Source organism: Malus sylvestris, chromosome 6 (assembly GCF_916048215.2).
Source record: "Malus sylvestris chromosome 6, drMalSylv7.2, whole genome shotgun sequence".
NCBI lineage: Eukaryota > Viridiplantae > Streptophyta > Magnoliopsida > Rosales > Rosaceae > Malus > Malus sylvestris.
This window is the reverse complement of record NC_062265.1, coordinates 12,347,952-12,372,924: the sequence shown is the minus strand read 5'-3', so window position 1 is coordinate 12,372,924 and position 24,973 is coordinate 12,347,952. Positions and strand designations below refer to the sequence as shown.

General features: G+C 37.1%; 1 long non-coding RNA gene across 1 annotated transcript; it reads left to right on the top strand.

Moving 5' to 3' along the window:
• The first annotated feature begins 12,287 nt into the window (after positions 1-12,287).
• LOC126625229 (uncharacterized) lies at positions 12,288-13,080 on the top strand. Its single transcript, XR_007624360.1, has 3 exons — positions 12,288-12,538; positions 12,640-12,738; positions 12,998-13,080. It is a non-coding gene; the product is annotated as an uncharacterized LOC126625229 (long non-coding RNA).
• Positions 13,081-24,973: the final 11,893 nt, after the last annotated feature.

The following is a 24,973-nucleotide window of genomic DNA, read 5'->3' as shown; positions in this document are numbered from 1 at the left end:
TCCCTTTGGATTCCTATGCATGCTTAATCATCCTTGTCCCCTAAAATATTTCTGATTTCATGCCTCAATACACTCAATTATCGCACTCAATTGCTGCATACCTCTTGTTCCCTTCACCCATCAGATTTCACAACCATTCCATGCACCAATTCATGCTCCATCATCCACATTTGGGATCCAATGCCTTGTGCAACACATGTTGCTGCACCTTTAACTAATTTCTGAAACATTTCACCTCCCCTTTTCATTTCCATGCAATGAACACAATCATTCATGCTCCCTAGCTGAAATACCACTCCATTTTACCCTCCATACTTTGCATCATTGCTCCATTTTCATCCTTGGACCATTGCACGCCACAAATTCACCCTCCTTGCTGTGCATTTCCCCACTGCCTAATCTGATTCTCTAGGGTTTTTGGGGCCTATATATACATGTTTACAACCCTTGGCAAAGGGTTGAACCTCCCATATTCATCATTCTTGCAGAAAATTCGTTCATACTCACCCTAGGCAGCAAAACACCCCAAAAACACCATTCTAGTGCCCAAAAAACATAACAGCCATTCCACCTTATTCCACCATCTTTGCCGAGTTCTCTACCACCCTCCAACCATCAAACACTCCTCCACACTCACCCTAAACCTTTCCATACCATTCCCCATCCATTCTACACCATAAAACTACCCAAAACCTGTCCATAACCCAATCTGCCACAAGCAAGGGAAAGGAGGAATCTTGGATGCACTTGCTACCAAGTTGGAGCATTCTAGGTGTTTTCTTTCTTTGGATTTTAATGTCTAATTCATGTAATCTTTGTTTTGCTTTAAGTATGATTGGCTAATTTCGTTTTTGGCTAAGGGTGTATTCAAAACCATGATTATATATGTGAAATGAGTTGATTACTTCCAGTTATTGTTACATAAGTCGTGAATACAATTTGCTTAACCATTTGATTTAGAACTTATTCTTGTATGTTGATTGAGAGTGCACGCTTAATTTGCATGCTTGAATTTGATGCTAGGATATAAATTTGTTTCACCTAATCGTTATGAATTTATATTCGTAAGTAGTGAAGGTCGCTAGTCACGATCGTGTTAAGTAGATTCCTGGCAAGAGTATCATGCTTTTCATAGTTACGAATGCCTTGTCGATGCTTATGATTTCCAAAGAACGTAATGATTCTAACTTGTGTCTTTATCATGTTGTTCATATAAAGAACTTGTTAGGAATAATTTGTTTGCGATGCATATTCATCCAATTCAATGATCATAGGGAAATCTGAAGGTTAATTTAAGCGGACCTAATTAACTTGGAGTGTTGAGGTTCATAACTTATTCAATTGATAACTGGAAATCGATTTAGGTTGCATATATTTCATGTGTGGAGAAGAACCCCTTAGCCATTCCATCATCCATTGATTCTTCATAACTTTGTATTACAATCTGTTTCTCTTACAATCTGCCATTTAAGTTTATTTTCGTCCAAATCAAATCCCCAATTATTTTGAATTCCTAGATTAATTGGAAAGTGTGTTGGTTTATGTTTTTAAGTATTTTGGTACAAGTTAAAACCCAAATTCGTCCAATTTGATGCTTTGTGTTCAAAACTGCCCAGAAAGTGGTTTTTAGGCAGTTTTGAGTGTTTGGTTGCTGTTTTGATTCTTTTGGTTCGTTTTAGTGTTTTAGAGTTTAGTTTTGCATTCTTTGAGTCTAGTTTCGTATTTTTAAACTTTGTTTCACAGATTTGAGTCAATTTAGAGTGTTTTAGCAATCCCTCCTAATCCCCGGTTTAGAACGATCCCTATTTACATACTTTGCTACAATTGATAAAAAGAGGGTTTAATTTTGTGTGTTAACTTATTTTTCACATCAATGACCCTTTGGCCAGCCCAGTTGGAGATGACCTAAGTAGAATTGTCTTCATGACCTAATACATCAACTGACTTTAGAAAGAGGTTCCCTTCGGATATGTAAATGTTGACTGCAAGTGCCTTATCTTTTATTGTCAAATGATATTTTATTAGATTAGATGTTAAGTTAGCCACCGATGAGGTTCAAACTCACACCGTCATTCAAGGGCTTAACTCCTTTTCACCACTGTGGTAAAAAGCCACTTGCGCAAGTGCCTTATCCACCTTTAGGTTCATGGGATTTTTCTATTTCTTGGGAGTGCTTATTATGCTTAAAATGTGATCTCGCACATCAGTCGGAACTTCTGTGCAGGGAGCTATATCTTTGTTTTTAATTTGAGCCAATTGTGAAACTTCATCCGCTATACGCCTCCACTGAACTCCCATTGACAATAATTACACCAAACCTTCTGTTTTGTTGCATCAACTAGGACAAGGTGTTCCCCAACACATAAAATCATTGGTTCCAAGTGACCATTATGTTAATCCAAACAGCAACCGAACTTGCAAATAAGTATTCAAAAGTTCAGTTACTAAATTAACGGAAGTATAACTTTACCCCTTAAAAATTAATTTTGTTTACCTAAAACCTAACCTAGTCTTTTTCTCTAAATAAAACTCACTGATTAGACTCTACATAAGCAAAATCATTAATTAAGTTTGGCTTCACACCTTTTAAAATTTCTGAATGCCTAAAACGCCCCTAATTACATGATATATATGACAATTACGTTATAATATTTAATGCATGCTTTAGTGTCATGGTATATACTATGTGGCAAAAACACCGCATTAAAGATATAATTTCAATGCATTATTAATTCCGGCTGAATTTAGTTTTCAAAGCTAAGAAGATTAACAAAAATTTAATTCCTCACTCCTCATATTGTTCAGGTTTCACCAACTCAGAGGTTAAAAAGAGTATGTCTATCACCACTTAACTAATAAACCAATCATCAACTTCCAGGTCCTTTAGTTTTCAAAATTTAGTCTACAAACAAATGTAGATCAATCAAAGAATCATACATGTCATGATTTCAAACCAAAAACTGAATCAAATGAAAATGTAGGGTCCAACAGATAAACTGCGCCACAAGACCTTCTTAATTGTCATCTCCCCAATTTGCACCATCTTTAATAGGTCTAGTTCTCACCACAACCTATACCAATATAAAAAAATCAAAAGTAATGATACAATTAATAAATAAATGACAACTCACATTTCAATTACCTTCACTTATGGGTCCAGATGTGGCAGGAGTTTCCCTTCCATCGATCGATCAATCTCACCCTGAAAATTGAGCAATTTCAAAATTAAGCTTCAGATGTTTAAATTTTAAGTAAGTCTCATATTCTGAAATTAGACAATAAACATCTTTACCACCGGCAACACTTGTTTCTGGCCGTCTGATTCTGTGATCTTAGATTTGGACGAGAAGATGGAGATGAGAAACACTTGTGAGTGGGGAAGGACTTCAAGTTTTGACGCTAGCTGCCAGAGGAGAAGCACCAAGTCGGATCGATTATATTATGTAGATTTTCTGGTTTAATGTTTCAACGTATGTTTCATATATTGATATGTACAAAAGTGAGTCTAGGTATATATGAGAAGAGAGAGGGATGGGAAGGATGGCTGCATCAAGCAACTGACAAGAAAGAAGAAGGCATGTTGCCTACCTAATCTAAACCTTACACAAATACATTACCCCAATTAGTCTCCTCCCTTAAATCAAGGGAAAATTGATTTACAATAATACATTTAGCCTTACCCTTACCCTAGAGATTACATTGAGCTTTACCCTATAGATTTACCCTAGGGGTCACCTTTGGTAGCAGACTCTAGAGGATGGGAAAGAACACACTTTAACAACACTCCCCCTCAAGCTGGATCGAGGAGGTTAATCAAACCAAGCTTGCCCAAAAAATGATGAAATGGAGCAGATGCCAGAGCCTTGGTAAAGAGATCTACGAGTTGATCATGGCTTCGCGTGAAGATGGTCCGGATGACTTAAGTTTGCACTTGAGCTCTCATAAAATGACAGTCCACTTCAATGTGTTTTGTTCTTTCATGGAACATAGGGTTAGCAGCGATGTGCATGGTTGCTTGATTATCGCACATAAGAGACATGGGAGTAATACTAGTAAACCTTAAGTCTGAAAGAAGCCCTTTAAGCCATATAAGTTCACATGCAGTGGCTGCCATGGCTCAATATCTAGCCTCTATGTTGGAGCGAGCAATGACATGTTGCTTCTTGCTCTTCCAAGTGACAAGATTTCCTCCAACAAACGTGCAATAGCCTGTGGTAGATTTCCTATCAAGTGCATTCCCTGCTCAATCTACATCAGTGTCGTTACTGATGGCAGTGGAATTGTTGTTACACATGATGATTCCTTGCCCTATCGAACCCTTGAGATAACACAGGACTCTCTTAACCATGTTAAGATGATCAACCATAGGAGAATGCATAAATTGGCTTGCGAAGCTCACTGCATATGTGATAATTGGACATGTGATGGTGAAATATATAAGTTTGCCCGCCAATCGTTGATAGTAATTCACATAATGCATGGCTTCTCCATCTGTGTTAAGCCTTAATTTAGAGTCCATGGGAGTGATGGAAGGTTTGCAATCAAGCATTTTTGCTTCCTGAAGAAGATCCAATACATATTTTCGTTGATATAGAAACAACCTCTTTGAAGAGGTTGCCATTTCGATGCCTAAAAATACTCCAACTTCCCCAAGTCTTTGATAGCAAAGGTTTGGCGTAGTGAGAGTTTTAGTGCCTCCATTTGAACAGCATTATCTCCTGTGATGATGAGATTGTCCGCATAGATGAGCACCACCAATTTCCCATTGGTGCCAGTTCGTACAAACAATGAGGAATCAACATTACTTCGTAGGAATCCAACCTTCTCTAGAAGTGAACTAAGCTTAGCATACCAAGCTCTTAGGGATTGTTTCAATCCATAGATTGACTTGTGCAGCTTACAAACCATGTTGCCTATAATACCATCATAACCTCGTGGAGGTTACATATACACTTCTTCTTGTAACTCTCTATGAAGGAAAGCATTCTTCACATCCATTTGATAAAGAGTCCGTCCATAATTGATTGCAACTGAGAGTTCAACCCTCATTGAATTCATCTTGGCCACAAGTGCAAATGTTTCCTTGTAATCTATCCCAAAGGTTTGGGTGAAACCTCGAGCAACAAGTGATGCGTTATAAACTAGCACTCAAATTGAACCCTCTTATTGACAATTGTAGTAAAGATGTAAGTAGGGATCATTCTAGGCCGGGGATTAGGAGGGATTGTTAATCTACTTAAAACTGACTCAAAAATACAAAACTAGGCTTGAAAACACTTAACTAGACTCAAAGAACTCAAAACAAACTAAAAAGACTCAAAACAGCACAAAATAATCAAATAGACTCAAACTAGACACTGAAGGGTTATTTGCACGAAAATTACTTTTAACTTGACTCAAAACACTTACAAACACAAGTTGGACAAATTCTAACTAATTTGACACAACAAAGTAAAGGGGATTGGGTTTTTGACGAATTTAAAGTAAAGACAAGTAGATTAAAGACTTAAACAAGTTTGGCACGAAATTGGGGGAAAATATGGGTGATTGGCTAGCTAGAGGGTCCTTCTCCACACATGACACACTTGCATACTAATCGATTTCCAGTTGCTTTTCCAATAAACCATGAACCTTAATGCCCCAGATTAACCATGAATAGCACTAACTAACCCTCAGATTTTCCTTAAGTCATTGAATTGGATGGATAACGCATCGGCAACCAAATTATTCTTCAATGGTTTCCTACATGAACAACATAATAGAGATACAATCAAATATCATTAAACTTTGTGAAAATCACAAGCATTGACAAGGCATTCGTAATTATGAGCAGCATGATACTCCTGCCAAGAATTTACTTAACACGATTGTGACTAGCAACCTCCACTACTTATGAATATAAGTTCATAACAATTAGGTGAAACTCCCTTATATTCTAGCATCAAATTCATGCATGCAAACTAAGTATGCATCCTTAATCAACAAACAAGAATAAGTTATGAATCAAGCAGTTAAGTAAATTGCATTCACGATTTATGAAATCACAACTGGAAGTAATAAATTCATATTGCAAATATGTTCATGGCTTTGAATTTTCCTCTAGCTAAAACGAGTTTAGCTCCTCATGTTCGCAAAACAAAGAAAATTAAACTTAAACATTGAAAACAAAAGATGGATTACACTTAGGAATGTTCCAGCAATCCAATCTTGAATGGCAAGCATGTCCAAGGGTCCTCTACTTCTTCTTCTTTACTGCGGCTCAAGGTATGGATAAAGGTTTGAGTGATGAATTGTATGGAAGAATGGCTGAAAGTATGAATAGTAGTGAATGGATGATGGTGGATGGGATGGGATGGGATGGGATGATGGGGGTGGTCTTTATAGCAGGGCACGGCAAAACCCTAAGGAATTAAGGCTAGGGTGCGACAAAAATTAATTATGTTTTTAAGGATTTGCACTCTAAAACCACAAGGAAAAATGCTAACTAAAATTAGAATCCAAGAGAGAAAGGGAATGTGGGGTGCGGTTGCGGCAGTCCTTTAGGAAAAGAGGAAAGAAATATGTGACAGATCCTAGAAGAAAAGGGGAAAAGGATATGTGGCAAGGGGAAAAGGAAAAGAGGAAAGGTGCAGCACCCTATAGGAATGGGTTTAGGTCTTCTAGAACCATTATTTAAGTGTCCTAGAATAATTAAGGATCCTCTTTGCAGCTGGAAATTAGGTGGTATAGGATTAGGAAAGGATTAGGACAAAATAAGGCAATTTGGTTAACATTCCTTCTTTCTTGCTGAGCTTCCTTATCTTCCTTGTTTTGAATTTATTTCCTTCATCTCTTCCGCACATTTATAGCCTCTTTTGATCTTCAAATTCATCCATCCACCTTGCTCCATACACGTGCTATCCATTCCAAGCCCAAAACTGCTCCAAAATGCACCAAATTGCACTTTCTTACTACTTTAGCCCTTTGGACCTACAAACACACAAAAATAGCTTAAAATACTAAAATAACTAGGAACTAACAACATAAATGCAAGAAAACAAGCTAACTAAGTTGCATAAATATGCTCCTATCAACAAGCCTGGCCTTGTGTCTCTCGATAAAACCATTAACCTTGAATTTAATCTTGTAAATCCAACGACTTCCAGTAGCCTTTTTTCCTGGTGGTAGTTGAACCAAGCTTCAAGTTTTATTTTCTTCTAGAGCACGAAGGTCATTTGCCATGGCTTGATTCCATTTTGGGAGGAGAGAAGCCTCTTGAAAGTTTCTAGGTTCACTGGATTTATCAATTCACAGACAAATGTAGCATGAGATGTTGAAAACTCACCAAGGCTGATACTTTCACTGATAGGATACCGTGAGACATAAGTAACATAGTCTTGCAACCTAGTTAGAGGTTTTCTATTTCAAGGAGGATTCCTTCTAAGCCCTTGAGACTCTGTAGGAGATTGTGAATGATCAGAATGAGACTCCTCGTCTTTCTTATTGGCAAAGATACGACTATCAGTGATTGAGTCTGTTTATATTTCTTCAATATCTAATATCATAGTAACTCAGCTTTCTTCTAACACTAGATTATTAATGTTATGAGGAAGTGGAAACATTTCAAACAGTTCCTCTCCCTGACTTACAGTATTCCCCTTGTGAGTAAAATAAGGGCAACTTCTTCAAACGTCACATCCCTTGACGCAACACACTTGTTGGTGGTTGGATTGTAGCACTTGTATCCCTTTTGGGTGGAAGAATACCCCACAAACACATACTTGGTTTCCTTGGCATCTAATTTGTCATGTTTAAGGCTTGAATGTGAACAAAGCAAACACATCCAAATACCTTGAGGTGTGTCAAATCAATTTTTCTATCCTTGAGTACTTTATAGGGAGATTTAAACCCTAGCACACGACTTGGGAGTCGGTTGATGAGGTAAGTGGCAGTGAGAATAGCAAATGACCAAAATTTCTTTAGAACATGCATGTGAAGCATGAGGGCACGAGTCTTCTCTAAGATATCTCTATTTTTTCTCTCGGCTACTCCATTTTGTTGGGGAGTCCTTACACAGCTGGTTTAATGTATTATGCTCTGAGAACTTATGTATTGAAGCATGTTGTTGGATAGAAATTCAGTGCCATTATCTGATCTTAACACCTTAATGTCTGATTGAAAATGTGTTTTAACATGCATATGAAAATCTTTGAAAATAGTTTGGACTTCACTCTTTGATTTCATAAGATACATAAAACTCATTCAAGAGAAGTCATCAACAAATAGGACAAAGTACTTAAAGCCTTCAATTGATTCAGTTGCTGGTCCCCATACATCGATGTGCACCATTTCAAAAAGTGTACTTGTCCTAGACATTGAGTTACCAAAAGGTAGTCTAGTAAACTTAAAGTGTACTTGTCCTAGACATTGAGTTACCAAAAGGTAGTCTAGTAAACTTAGAAAATTAACAAGTATCACAAGTACAATGAGATTTACAAAAATTTGGAAATAGTTTAGACAAGATAACTTTAGAGGGGTGAGCTAATCTTTTATACCAAAGTTGGTTTTCATCTATGGACTTCAATTGAGCTTGAAGGGCCTGAATAAAACAGGCATTCTTACACATTTAGTAAAGTCCATTTATGAAGACCCATTCACCAATCATCTTCATGGTGAGAACATCCTGAAACATCACATTATCTGGTGAGAAAATGACACGACAGTTTAGGGTGTTTGTGATCTTTCTAATTGACAGAAGTTGGAAAGAAAAGGTTGGTACATATAAGGCAATGGAAGGTGTTTTGTGTGAAAGTAAGTTTATTTTTCCTTTTCCCCAAAACTAAGACATTTGTTTTTCCATTTTTCCATCTTTGCTGAGCTTAGGCTTGAGTTCAAGATGAAGTTCCCAACACTTGTCTTTCACATGGCCAACGCCATTGCAATATTTACATTTCAGGTGTGTATTTCTACCATTGTACACCTTAGCCTATGAGGTCTTGTAATTTGAGGCATATGCACGAGTGTCAGTCAATCTCAAGTTATTCTCAGCATTCATCACTTTCTTCCTTGCTTCTTCTAGTTGGATAGTTGGATAGTTGCACAGACATTGTTGAAAGTGGGCAGTTCTTGACTTATCAAGATGTGACTCCTTACATCCTTATACTCAGAGTTCAAACTCCTTAACAGTTGGTAGATTCTGTCTTCCTCGGGTCATTTAGAAGAATGGTAGGATATGTGGTATGTGGAAGGTGTACATCCAACTCATTCCATATGGCCTTCAGGCTTCCAAGGTGTTGAACAAATGTTTTCCCTTCTTGTTGAGCACTAACAATGTCATTCTTAAGTTGAAAGACACGTGCATAGTTGTTTTGATTTCCATACATATCCTGCAACTCTTTCCCAAGCTCACATGAAGAATTGTAGTAGCTAAAAATCGCAGCAACATATTTCTCCATGGTGTTGGACAACAAAGACATGACAATTTGATCCTTGCAAAGCCATGCACCGTATGTAGAGGATGAGTTGTCTGGAGCTTCAACATTTCCATTTACAAACCCTAATTTCTCTTTACCTCCAAGAGCTAGAGAAACAGCTCGAGACCAAGGGAGATAATTAAATTCGTTCAAGAGAATTGAACACAAACGTTCATTGGCATTAACCTCGACGTCTGAGAAATTTAGGGAGGGATAATGCTGAGTTTCCTCAGCATGGTTCACTGAACTTTCTTCAGCCATGGTTCAGATTTTTGGAGGAAAAATGCAGCAGCAAGATAGGTTACAAAGGAACCTGCTCTGATACCATGTAGATTTTCTAGTTTAAAGTTTCAACGTATATTTCATATATTGATATGTACAAGAGTGAGTTCGGGTATATATGAGAAGAGAGAGGGAAAAGAGACGGGAAAGATGGATGTTGCAAGCAGCCGATAAGAAAGAAGAAGGCATGTTGCCTACCTAATCTAAACCTTACACAAAGACATTACCCCAATCAGTCTCCTCCCTTAAATCAAGGGAAAGTTGATTTACAATAATACAATTACCCTTACCCTTACCCTAGAGATTACATTGGGCCTTACCTTAAAGATTTACCCTAGGGGTTACCCTTGGTAACGGACTTTAGAGGCTAGGAAAGTACACACTTCAACAACATATTCGAATTTTGATCAAAAGAGAAAGAGAAATCGTAGCACAAGTTACATGCAATTTAAGACGAAACACATACATGAGCATATTGGAATGTAGTCTTGGGATTTTTACCTTATAGAAGAAGCCACGAACTTGGGTGCGCAATTTGGAACGACTATGATGTGTAGCAGAGGAACCCATGTTGTTGCAGAGAATGAGGGGAGGATGTGTTCACAACTCGCTAGGTTTGCTTCTAATTTGGAAAAGGTGGAATTGTGCTAGGGTTTGCAGAGGTGGAGGCATGTGGAAATTTTTGGATGAAGGCATAGATCGAGAGAAATGGAGAAGATTTTGATGAATGCGACTCTGAGATTTTGAGAACGAAATGAAGGATGGAGGCTAGGGTTTTGTTTCTGAAGAGGAAAGGCAGGGTTGCGAGAGAGATGAAAAGGAGGATAGCGCTAAACGACTCTCTGTGGAAATAGAGAGTTAAGTTTTGGGAACTTTCATGGAAAGGATTTGAGCTAAGTTTATTTTAATAAAAAACTATATATTATAATTTAATTTAATTAAAAAACTTAAATTTTAATGAAAAATCCTTAAATTTTTAATAAAAATGACAAAAGAACTTAAATTTTAATGAAAAAGGTATAATTTTAATATTAAAAAAATTAAAAAAAAAAAATATGACGCGCAGCTTCATACAAATTTTTTATGAAACTTTCTACACAGTTTATGAAACTTAACGGTGCTACAATGTTTATGAAACTTACGTGTCACATCCCAGGCCCTCACCACATCTCGGGCACGACCCCACCGTAGCACGATATTGTTCGCTTTGGGCCCCAGCCACGCCCTCACGATTTTGTTTATGGGAACTCAAACGAGAACTTCCCAGTGGGTCACCCATCCTAGGATTGGTCTCGCCCGAACTTCGGAGTTCTGATGGAACCTGAAGCCAGTGAGTTCCCAAAAGGCCTCGTACTAGGTAGAGATAGGAATGTACATATAAGGCTTACAGGATCCTCACCCTTGGGCGATGTGGGATCTTACATTATGACACTATTTATGAAACTTATTACACTGTTTATGAAAACTTAACGGTACTACATTGTTTATGAAACTTAACGGTACTACATTCTTCTCTCCTCTTTTTAAATTTTCTTGGCACATTCTCACATTCCGAACACATTTTCTTCTTCTAATTTTCTTCGATACTCATCAAATTTTCTTTGTATCTCTTCAATTTCTAACTTTTTACACCAATTACTTAATTTTCTTCTATTCTCCGCCCATGTGCTGCTTCCTCTTCTCCTCCACCTACAATCTTAAGTTTCTACACCACGTGTTATTAAGTAAGTGGTGGAAAAATTTTATTTTTTTAACACAAAAATCTCACCTCTTGTATAGAGACGTGGTGTATCACTCCATGTTCATAATATTAATACTAATAATAATAATAATAATAATAATCTCTACTAATTAATAAAACACTCATTGTCAACCAAAACCCTATGAAATTACCAATTTAACCCTCTAATTAAAACAGAACATGAATAAGAAATATGGGGCAGAAATGTAATTTCTCACAACCAAATTTTGTTGTTTATTTTTTCAAAGTCTTACCTACATACATGTAATCCTAACATATCCCTAAACAAAAAAAAAAATTCTCACAAACTTTGTGTGTGCCCATATGCTTGTAGTAGTAGTAGTAGTAAAAATAAAAATAAAAAAAATAATAAATAATAATAATAATAATAATTATTATTATTATTATTATTATTAATGTATGTCTTAATGATAGCTGACAATTTATTTTGTCCCTTGTCATAAAATATTGTCACAGCCTGTCCCGAAATATTTATTTTTGACGGCGTGAGATTACTTATTTACCCTTGGACGTGTGTGGTCATGTGGGTGAAGTTTTATTTGGACCAATTCAAAGATTTTCCTAAGTTTTTGGAACACTTAGGACTTAGTTTTGTTGGTTGTGACCAACTAGGACCACACACAAGCACCCATACTTTTCTCTCTCTTTCTTTATCCCTTCCCTCTCGGATTTCCTTCCATTTCCGTACAAATCGTACGGTCAACCTCAAACTCCTTCAACCAGTAACGAATCGACGTTAAAAAGGTGATGTTCGTGTTCCCTACAAGCTCCTGAGTCCATTCGTACAATTTTTAGGACTTCAAAGCTTGAAAAACCTGAGAAACCATAACTTCCGATTTGAGGTACTATTCATGCACACGTAAATGTGTAGTTTTCTGAGAGCTTTGAAGTTATAGGGAGCTTTAGATCATCTTCACGAGGCTCGGAGAAGAAAAATAAAGTGATTTGGACGTCGGGAAGATCGGGAATAGGGAGTTGCAGGTTTAGCCAGAATATGGAAGGATTTTCCAGCGAGTTCCGTCGGTTTTAGGACTTTTGAAAGGTAAGGTTTTGTTCTGCTTGTCCAAAGCATCAATTTGGTTCAAGTTTCATGGAATTTGGTTGAGAATTAGATGAGATATGAAGGTTTTCGTTCTTTTCCAGTTTCCAGTAAACATCGATGGTGATGACGACTGGCGAGGCTAACCGGAGAAGAAGATAGAATATTCCGTCAGAGTTAACAGAATATTCTGACATCGTCAGGTAGAATTAATGGTTTCTATTACTTTTTAACGGAATATTCCTAACGGGGTAAAGGGATTCCGTTAGGGTCCCTGTGCGTGGCTGCGTGTGTTGCCGTGCCCTTGCTGTCGCGTGGGACATCGAAATTTTTTTCTAAAAATATGGGGATGTTCATGAGGTTTTGTAGATCACGTTGGTATATTCAAACATCCCATTTGAGCAATGTATGAGAAGTTATTAGCTAATATTGGTTATGTGCTCTAAATTAACGTTTTTATAGTTGTTTCGCATATAGGGGAGACTTATTCCGAGGACGAGCGCAGTCAAGGGCGACTCGAGGGCTACGACCCTTCAAGATACCAGTGAGTGGGCTTTTGGTTTTCAGTATATACTTATATACTTGATATTTTCCCAGAAAATGCGTTTAAATGAAAGCATGCCTTGAAATGCCATGCATAAATTTATGTTCAGTATATGAATTAGTAGATGATGCATTATATATAATTGTGGTGTTGTGGATGCATTATATATGAATTGTGAATGTGAATAACGGTTGTGATTAATTGAGAAGCATAGAGCTCATAAACCTGCACCCCAGTGTTAGTGATTTGACAGAGATATGGCACAGGCCTGTATATAATGTCACCTTCTGCACCCTATGCTCACATTGGATCCAATTTAGGTGCACAGTCTTGTCGTACAGACCATTATAGGTGGTTCCGACTCATAGGTGACTAACGATTTATCGCACAGCTATCATGAGAGCGTAGTATTGAGCATAATTATATTACACCTAGTCTTGTCATACAGACCTTTTCAGTGGTTCCGACTTGTGTGCAGTGTAGTGCCGTATAGGTCATTTACAGTGACTCAGGCTAGATTGACTAATGAGCTATGAATTCAGCCGTACAGACTTCTGTAGGGGTTCCGACTAATGTATTATTTTCCATGAATTTATTTTCACCTGAGTTACTTATTCTGTTTATATCTTGTCATGGCATACTTATGATTATGAATATGTGTAGCATGATTTGAATTGATATATATAGATATATGTATATGTTTATATTCTATTTTTGGGAAAAAGTATACATGTTTTACGGCGAGGGGTTAGAGCATTTGAAAGTTAAATACGTCCTCAAAACCTTTGTTTTTGCCCACTCACGTTTTCTATTTTGCGCCCCTCCAGGATTTAGGTAGACTTGTTGTTGGTGGCATTGAGGATCTCGGCAGTTCTGACAGAATAAAACATTCGTAGGATATCTTCTGGTACTGTATAACTAGTACTTGTCCTACTGGAATGCACCTAGACTTTTTATGATCTGATTAGGAGTATTTACTCTTGTATCTCACTCCTAGCACTTTCTACTTATTAGTGCACATTAATAGCTTTTGGTTTTTATTTATTCGTATATTTCTTATCCTTATTGCTTCCGCAAATTGCACATGCTTACATCACCCTCACGTGACAGCCAGCATGCCTCGATCTCGATCGGGGTGTGTCAAATATACGTAGCGGATGATTTTTTATTAAAATGCAAAAATTTGAAGCCATTTTCATTAGTTTTCCTTTAAGTTTTTGGGCTCCATGCCAAAATTTTAGCAGCCTTCCAAAAATTTTGTCTCCTGCCTCCTCCAAAAAATTTTAATTATGAATGATTCTAATTTTGTTTTTTTTGTCAAAATTTATGATTCGATTTGAATCTATCATTTAAATGAGATACACATTCTACGTAATAAATTTCAATGATTGAACTATTAAACTTGTTTGTATATACTCCGAGGTTGCATACGTCAAAAATCGCAAAAATTAAATATTTAGAGATTGGGGAACATGGCAAATTTTTAATTTTTTTTACGGTTGATTCAATGGTTAATTTAACTCTGACTTTGATAATTTTTTACAGCTACACTCCTCAACCCTATTAGAATACAATGAACGAATTCGATCTTCAATTTAAAATATTTACACTAGTCAATACCACAAAATCTTATGTTATACTTAATAGAAGTATAAATTAAACTTCAAGTGTTTGTTGAATCTATTGTTTTGACGAAATACACATTCTATGAATTTAGTTTCAACAATCCAACCGTCAAAGTTGTTTATACATACTCTGAGATTGTATATGTAAAAAAGCGCAAAAAAAAAAAAATACACATTTAGAGATTAGGTAATAGAACGAAATTTTTTTTACGGTTATAAATGAAAAATTACGATTTAACGGTGATTTTAGCTCCGATTTTGATATTTTTTAACAATTACACTCCTCGACCCTATTAAAATACAATGAACAAATTTAATCTTCAATTTTAAGTATTTACACTAGTGGATACAACAAAATCTTATGTTATACTTAATAGGAGTATAAAATAAATTCTTAGTGTTTGTTGAATCTATCATTTTGGCGGGATTCGCATTCTACAAAACTAGTTTCAACGATCAAACCGTCAAACTTGTTTGTATATACTCCGAGATCACATAGGTCAAAAATCTTAAAAATCAAACATTCAGAGATTAGGTAAAGGAACAATTTTTTTTACGGTTATAAATGAAAAATCTTGATTAATAGTGATTTTAGCTCCGATTTTGATATTTTTTTACAGCTACACTCCTCGACCTTATTAGAATACAATAAAAAAAATTTATCTCCAATTTAAAATATTTACACTAGTGGATACAACAAAATCTTATGTTATACTTAATATAAGTGTAAAATAAACTCTTAGTGTTTGTTGAATATAGTTTTGGCGGGATTCTCATTCTACGAACCTAGTTTCAATGATCCAACCATCAAACTTGTTTATATATACTCCGAGATCGCATACGTCCAAAATCACAAAAAACAAACATTCAGAGATTAGGTAACGGGACAAAAAAATTCAATGATTATAAATGAAAATCACAATTTAACAGTTATTTTAGCTCCAATTTTGATGTTTTTTTTACAAGTACACTCCTCGAACCTTTAAAAATACAATGAACTAATTCAACCATCAATTTAAAACAATACACTAGTGGATACAACAAAATCTTATGTTATACTTAATAAGAGTATAAAATAAACTCTAGTGTTTGTTGAATATATCGTTTTGACAGGATACACTTTCTACGAAACTAGTTTCAACAATCCGACCATCAAACTTATTTGTATATACTTTGAGATCGCATAAGCCAAAAATCACATAATCCAAACATTCAAAGATTAGGTAATGGGACAAAAAATTTCGACGGTTATAAACAAAAAAATCACGATTTAACGGTTGTTTTAGCTCAAATTTTGATGTTTTTTTACAAGTACACTCCTCGAACTTTTAAGAATACAATGAACTAATTTGATCTTCAATTTAAAATATTTACACTACTGAATACCACATAATCAAATATTTACACTAGGCAATGATCTCTTTCCGATGACAACTATATACCCTCATACATAAATATTCATTTTTAAGAGCCATGGATTTCCCTCAAATATAGAAAGTTATTTTTGACGGCCTCTAGTTCTTCTTGCAAATATACAATCACTTCCAATAATAACTAATCATCCTTAAAAATAGAGAAATTACTACCGACGACCACTTGTTACCCAAAAAATAAACAATTACTTCCGACAATTTAAACATGCTCTCAGAAAAAATTAACTATTACCGACGAAAATAAGTTTTGTTGCAAATAAATGTGGGGCCAAAATTTCCCTCCAAAAATAGCTATTTCTGACGACGATGGATCTCTTTTCCAAAGGCATTTTGGGTGTCGAAAATAGTAAACCTCTTGTCGACATATTTCTAACGGAGCACAATTTTTGGTCGGAAATAATGGTTTTTCCAAGAGTATTTTTAGGTCCTCGGAAAAAGTTGGTGGCAAATGACCATTTTTTTTTTGTAGTGCTAGGGGACAATGATGAACAATGGTATTAAGCCATATGTCCATTTAGAGGTTGTTTGCCACTGCATGGTCCAGCCGTTCTTCAATGCGACCCCAATCTTCCCAATCTTGTTCCCAAGTGAAATGCGGACCAAAAAATCCCAAGTCTACCAGCTCCTTTTGCTGCATAAAATCTTTTAGAAAACGACGGCTGCTCGGGACTCACTCTTGACCTCCATGCTTTTCATGCAATCAAAGAAGTTCATTAAAAGCCCTAGTGCACAGCCAAAGATAGCCATCCGCCGGGAAAGACCTAGCCTGACCGTCCCAAAAGGCTAACTTATTTTCTTCAGGTGGAGGGTCATAAAACCAAGACAACTGCATGGCCTCCCTAGTAGAAGAACCTTGAACACAAGTGTCAATGGTATTTATGAAAGAGAAAAGAATTTGTACCGATAGGTGTTATTTCCACCATAGGTATAAGCCTTCAGAGAGACCATTTGAAGCCACAAAAAAACCGTGTTGGAAACCCAAGGATATTTGGATTACTTCAATTCCATTGCCTTTCGCTTTAGTCTCCGAAAGAAAGACAATGGAGGGCTTGTGTTTGCGGATTTGCTCCCGCATCGCATCAATTGTTGAGCCTTGCCCAATGCCTCGACAGTTCCAAGCAAGGTAAATCATGGCTTGTCTGCGACTGCATTAGGCTAGCCGCCACCGCCTTAGAGGTTTGGAAGTTTCTCCAAATCAGAAGCAAGAAATGTTTCCTCAACCACTCTATCAGAGCCTCTCAAGTCCTCCACTGGAACAATAATCTCCTATTTCATATTCACTCGAACCTTCACCAGACGATCCTCCAGTTGAGATTGGGTAACCATGCGACTGGCAGCAAAACTAGAAAAGTGCCCTCTCTGACCGACGCCAACACCTCTGCCTTGATCCTAGCTATGTGGAGTAGAGGAAAACCCCGCACTATAGTTGCAATTCCCATCCAGATTGAGTAAGGGGTAGGTTATGGTCTTTGCTTTTTTCTAGGGATGAGAAAAGGGTGACACTAGGAGGTAGTATGCTTTTTTGAGTAACAGAAGGGGGTTGTTAGGGTTGGTTGAGAATTATTCAACCCACGGGGTTGTACTGTAGCTTGAGGGGTTTTTTTCCTGGAAGAAATGGAGTTTCCGCGGTAGCAGTAGATGAGGATGAATTCGTACAGATATGCTTAGTTTCTATGGATTTGTCTGCAGTATCCAGAGGCTTAAAGTGGCAGCCCATAGTCAAGCCCAAGGGTTTCGTTTTCACAAGGGAGATAGGCCAAAGGTTGGGGTCAGAACACTCACGTGGGAGAAGATATGTTAGATGCTTTCCAACGAGGAAATTTTGTTGCATAAGGTAGAAAGGGGATGGTTGAAGATGCAGCTCGGTGTTGATTGTAGGATTGGAGAAAGTTGTCAGTTTGGAGAGGACGAGCCTGGTACTAGGGGAAGAGAGGGTACCCCTAACCTCATCAATATTTCCAAGAAGTGGGGCTGTCGTATTAACACCTGGCATAAGCATGGTTATCTAGGGCTCGGGTTGACTGATAGGTGTTGGAAATGTGCCCTAAAGCCAATCATATGATGATACTTTACGGACATTTCACATGTTAAACTAATCTGGTTTAATATAAAGGGCAAAGATTATTGTTTGAGCGGTCTCATATAAATGTTATATGCTTAAACGATAAAGTCCAAGGAATATGTGATTGGAAGAATGTAATCTAATAAAGTTAGATTCATGAGACCATTCTTTCGTAGACACATCCTAAATGTTCCTGATCATAGGATTGCCAATTGGGCATTGACAGTCCGTCAAGATCGGTACGTGCTATGTCTTCTCTCAGGGAGAGTGACTAGTCTCGAGTCATTGGTGTGTGTGACATCAAGACAAGTACGTAGGTGCTCAGTAGAGAATGAGTTCACTGAACGCGATCAACGAAGAGTTCTCATACTCATGTCACATGAGAACTCATGTTTGGGATAATGCAAATTAGTCCTTTGACCTGAGGCATCACAGTTGTCTTGTGGTTAAGTCCTTGATCTTTGATTATGTCAATGTCACCCCATCGGGGTGTCCACGGCATCGTTGGGGTTAAGCCACTTAGTCATGGAGGCAAGTGAATGCGCAACAAGGGATCTCTAACCTTCAAACCGTTTGAGGGAGAATACTCTATGATATGATTTAGAATCTCTGGCCAGAGTATGAATGAGATTTAGAAAAGTCGTTCTAAATCACATTCAAGGAAATCATATAAGAACACGAATCACATTGGATAGTAGACATGAATAAATAAACTATCAAACCAAACAATGTGGTCAGGAGTATTAGATTAGAGAAAGACCGTATTGCATTTGTAATCCTAAACTGAATAGGTTCTTAACCTCTTCTGATTAGCTTGGGTAACCATGACATACGGCTAGGTGTCACTCATGGTTTGTGGAAGCCCTAAAAGTGTATTATCACTAAAGGGAGAATTGAAAGTAAGTTTCAATTCATAATCGATTTGAAAGAGTTTTGATCGCCCACTGCCTCGCTAAAAGGAACCTAATGGATCGTACACCGTATAAGGTGGAGATGGATGAAACAAACTAAATGAGTAAGAACAATTGAATAGTTTAATTATTTATGGCAAGGATTAATTAATATGTTAATTAATCAAACGAATAAGTTCGTTAAAGACCTCGGGATAGGTTTTGGACCTTAAGGCCCAATGGGCTTCGAACGTCAAGCCCATTGACTTAAGTTGTATGACAACTTAATGAATAATGATTCACTAAGACCCAAAAGCCCAAACAACCCCCCATGGCCGGCCATATAGAGAAAGGGTAGTGAACTTGCTTTAATTACAAGTTTGCCACTCAAATGAATAAAGGTATAAATATGACTTTATAGCCTTTTATTCATTAAGGGTTTGTTTTAGAGAAAATTGGTGAGAATTGTCTCTCCATTTCTCTCTAGAAAAGCCGGCCACCATGGAAGTTGTAGCTAGCCATCTATTCTTCCATGGTCACTCATTTATCATCCATGCTCTCCTTGGTGTAGATCCATCCAAATCCATGGATCTAAGATGCAAGGAATGAAGGCCCTATCTCTTGGGTGATTAGCCTTTGTTTAAATACAAAGAGGAATCTACAAAGGTATATATTTCAACTCACTTTGTTTTGAGTTGTTTATTGGTTCACCAATCTACTAGGCTTTGAATTTCTTGGTTAATGTTTTGTTTTTAAGTGCATGCTAGCATGATTCCGCCTTTAATTGTTAATTGCATGCTATATGTTGTTGCTTAAATGAACATGTTTTCACAAAATCTTCCTTCAATAGGAGCATATTTATGTGACTTAGTTAACATGTTTTCTTGCACTTACTTAGTTAGTTATTGCTTATGAAGGGAAATCTATGAGATTTTCATATGGGATTTCTAATGACTAGCATGCATATACAAATCAAATTTTATATACGAAAGCAACGGAAGCATTTATCACATAATATCAAAGCTATAGTCATGCAAATCCCCTTCAAGGTTCATAGGTTTATATATGATGCATCAAAACATTTAAGTTAAGAACAAAGTGTAGGAATAGATCTATACCTCTTGATCTAGATTTTAGACCAAGGATGGACCACTTCCAAGCCCTTTGTTCCTTGAACTCCTTGAGCCTAGCCTCCCTCCTTGCCTCCTCCACTTTGTTAGTATGAGTGCTCCTTTGGTTCTCCTTTAGTCTCCAAAGTAGAAGACCTCTAAAGATCCACACCCACTAGTGTAGTGAGATGGATGGAGGAATAACCAAAAGGGTGAAAAAGATGATTAGCTAAAATCACCCTTAAGGTGGCCGGCCTTTGGTGTTGAAGAGAGAGTAATTTTCCTTTTTCTCTTTAGTTGTTTTGAACACCCAAAAACCCGAAAGAAAATTATCTCTATAAAGTTCCTTATATAGACAAAAAGAAACCTAGTCAACAACTTGACTTCCACTCTCTCCCTTTCCCTTTAAGTGGCCGGCCTTTAGTGTTTGGTTTGGGCTTTGGGCTTGTCATCCTATGCTTGAATAAAAGCCCAATGGGTCTAGGCCTAATGGGCCCAATTAAACCCGAATGTTTCTTTAAGCCCAAAACGATCTTATATCGCTTTTATGATTTCATTAGACTTTCTAATTAATCACAACACTTAATTAATCCAATTAATTATTTCCATCATCCATTAGTGGTATCACTACAAGAGTGTATCGGTGTACAATCATTTTAGGTTCTAATTAGCAAGGCAGTGAGGTGATTGGCACCAATCCAATTGATTATATTTAATCCAATCACTTAGTGAATTAAAACTTCCTTTTAATTCACCTTCTTCTTTGACTACTACATTTAATCATCTAGAAGAACTCACAAGCCATGAGTGACATCTAACCATATATCATGGCTACCCAAGCTAATGTAGAATTTGTTTGGAGAACCTATTCAGTTGGAATTACAATGTAATTCGATCCTTCTCTAAAACAATACTCTCAATCACATCATTAGGGTATGGATATATAATGTCAAACCCCTAATGTGATTATTCCTTCTTATATGATTCAATTGAGTCGTATAGGAATGCTTTCCTTTATTACGCTCGATACTTCGGCCGAAGATTCCCGAATCATATCTTAGAGTATTCTTCCTCTCTTAACGAAGATTAGAGATTCCTTGTTGCACATTCACTTGCCTTCATGACTAAGTGGCTTAACCCCAACTATGCCGTGGACACCCGCGAATGGGGTGACTTTCACATAATCAAAGATCAAGTACTTAACCACAAGACAACGACGATGCCTCAGGTCAAAGGACTACTTACATTATTCCAACCATAAGAGTTACTTGCTTGACATGTGAGTAGACCTCCATGCAAGTACTCTCGTTCGATTGTGTTCAGTGAACTCATTCCCTTAATGAGCACCTACATACTTGTCTTAGTGTCACTACACGAATGGGATGAGACTTTCCATCCTTCCAATTGAAGCGGACATAGTATGTACCGGTCTATGCATTGTTAGTTTCCCTTCGACAATCCTATGACCAGGAACCTTTTGGACATGATGGTTATGTGAAGAAGGTCTCTGTAGTCTAACATCATTAGATTACTTCTTCAACCGATCCATTGTCCATGGATTCACTATTTAGGACATATATCGTTCATTGAGATAGTCCTAATTAGTATCTTTGCCATTTGATGTATAAGAGTCATCTATACATCCATTCATTTGTCCTGAAAGGTTTCTTCCAAAGATTGACTTTCAGGGCATATTTCCAACAATCTCCCACTTGCACTAAAGTCAATCACTAGTGTATCTTATACATGCTAGTTGAGAGAGCTTATGCTCGTAGGTTAACTTGGTTATGTATTAACCCCTTTTTATTTAAAAGGGATTTACTTATCAAATGTTTCCAAAACATTTGATGATGTCTCTTTATTGTGTTCGAATACTTTGATGAGACCTTGATTCCATGGCTTGAGCTATCGCCCCATTACGTCGTAGTATCTTTGCCATTTGATGTATAAGAGTCATCTATACATCCATTCATTTGTCCTGAAAGGTTTCTTCCAAAGATTGACTTTCAGGGCATATTTCCAACAGCTTATAAAAGTGTTTTCAATCATTTTCGTATGTTTGTAGGTCCTAATAACAAAGTTGGCAAGAAAAGTACATTTTGGTGCATTTTGGAGCAATTTTAGGCTGAAATGGATTGCATGCACTTGGAGACATGAGGATGGAGGTTTCGGAAAGATTAGAATTCAACATATGTGTATGCAAGTGTGTGACCTACAACTAACAAACATCATAGTTGCCATGTGATGGAGACAACATCATACAAGGCACATGCAAAGAAACACACACGGCATGGAGAGAAAGTGTAGTGGTTTGTAGCTAAATTGTTGAAGCAAGTGTGTGCAAATGTAAAGGGGATCTAAATATGGACAACACATGGCATGTGCAAAGGAGGAAACACACACACATGGGCAAAGAGAAAAGCACACATGGACAACTTGGCATGGACAGGTTGGAGGGCAGAAAATGTGTTTGTTTTGTGGTTGAAATGATGAGGAACATGTGTGTTCAAATGGGCAAAGGAAAGGCACGGCATGGCAGAAAATACACCACTACATTCACTCATTACCACAACACTCACCCTTGTCCCCTTCATTAGTTATGTTTTCATGCACCATTACATTTAATCATTGCACTCAAGTGGTGCACATCCCTTGTCCCCTTCACCCATCAGATTTCATTCACTTTCACCTCCACTACATGCACTCATTGATGCACCACTCCTCCACTTTCCTTGCCCATGCCGTGCATCATGAATCCACCTGCACCTATGACTCATTTTTACACCATTCCACCTCCCTTTCCTTTATCTACCATGTGCATAATCATTCATGTTCCCCACTTGCATTCATAGCTGCAACACCACTCCATTTCACCCCCCATGCTTTGCATCATTACTTCACTTTCACCTTTGAATCATTGCTAACACCATCATCCATCCCTCTATGTCGTGCACTTCCTATATAAAAGGAAGTGTGTGTGGCAGCCATTACATTCAGTTTTTGCTTGGAGAATTCATCCCCAATTCAATACAACTATCATCCAAACACATCCATTCATCTACACATCCATTCCTCCATACAACCAAACCTTCAAACACTCACCAACACCTTGTGTCGTAGCAAAAGAAGGGCAGGAAAGTGCTTGGACGTGCATGCTGTCCAACTTGGATCGTTGGAGCGTTTAGGTGTTTTCTTTCTTTTGTTTTCAATGTCTAAATTTGTTTATCTTTGCTTTGTAAGTATGAGGAACTAAACCCCCCTTAGCTGGGGGGGGTATGCGAAACCATGTTCATACTTGCAATATGATTTGATTACCTTCAGTTGTGATTTCATAAGTTGTGAATTCAATTTGTTTAACTGTTTGATTGATAACTTATTCGTGTATGTTTATTAAGAGTGCACACTTAGTTTGCATGCATAAATATGATGCTAGAGTATAAAGGAGTTTCACCTAATAGTTACAAATTTATATTCACAAGTAGTGGAGGTCGCTTATAAACGATCGCGTTAAATGAATTCTTGGCAAGAGTTTCATGCTCATCATAGTAACGAATGCCTCGTCAATACTTATAGTTTTCATGATGCTTAATGATCTTTGATTGTATCTTTATTGTGCTATTCACGTAAAGGACTTTTGAAGAATGCTTGAATTGTTGTATGCGCTTTCCCATCTAATTCAATAACTTAATGAGAACTTGAAGGTTAATTTAAGCAGACTTAATTAACCTGGGGTGTTGAGTTTCATGATTGATCGAAAGAACAACTGAAAATTGGTTTATGTGCAAGTATGTCATGTGTGGAGAAGAACCCTCCAGCTAGCCCATCATCCATAGTTTAACCCATCACCCATCAATTCACCTAAATTTGTCTAAGAATCTGTTTAAATTGTTCTTGCTTTGTTTTCCTTATTTTCGTCCAAAACCAAAATCCCCTTTATTTTATTAAGTCATATTAGCTAGTACTCGTTTTAGATTGTGTTTGTAAGTGTTTTAAGTCAAGATAAAATCAATTTTTGTCCAAACTTTGTGATAGTGGCAGAAACTGCCTTAGAGTTGTTTTTAGGTAGTTTTGAGTCTCTTTAATCTGTTTTGAGTCTTTTGACTTTGTTTTGAGTCTTGTAAGTTAATTTCATACTTTTAAGTTTGTTTTCACATATTTAAGTCAGTTTCAAGTGTTTTAGCAATCCCTCCTAATCCCCGGCCTAGAACGATCCCTACTTACATTCTTTACTACAATTGACAACAAGAGGGTTTAATTTGTGTGTTAAGTTATTTTCGCAGCATTGACTTCTGGCTGCAATACTTAGGGGGTGTAGTCAAACTAAGATTATAAGGGATTTTAAAGGATTTTAAAAGTGATAGATTTGATAGGATTTAGGAGGATTTAAGACTCCTACAAAATTCATATGGATTTTAAAGAATTTAAATGGATTAGTTCGTCGATATTGGAGGATTGTGGTGGATTTTCATATAATTTTTTTATTGAAAAAAAAAAGGGAAAAATCTTTTCCCTTGCCTTACTGTACTTAATAGCCACTTTATCCCCTCCATTTTCGGGTCTCCTTTCACACAACCATGGCTCCATCTCTTTCTCAATTAATAGATCAACATAACTTTGATGAGCTTTTGAGCACTACACCACCAACAACCATCACCATCGATTGCCCTTTCGCCATAGACGTACGATGTGGTACTTCAGTAATGCTTGTAGTACCATCGACATTAAAAAATCAGAATGGCAAGAGCGTAGTATTAACCAAAATCCTAGATCGATCA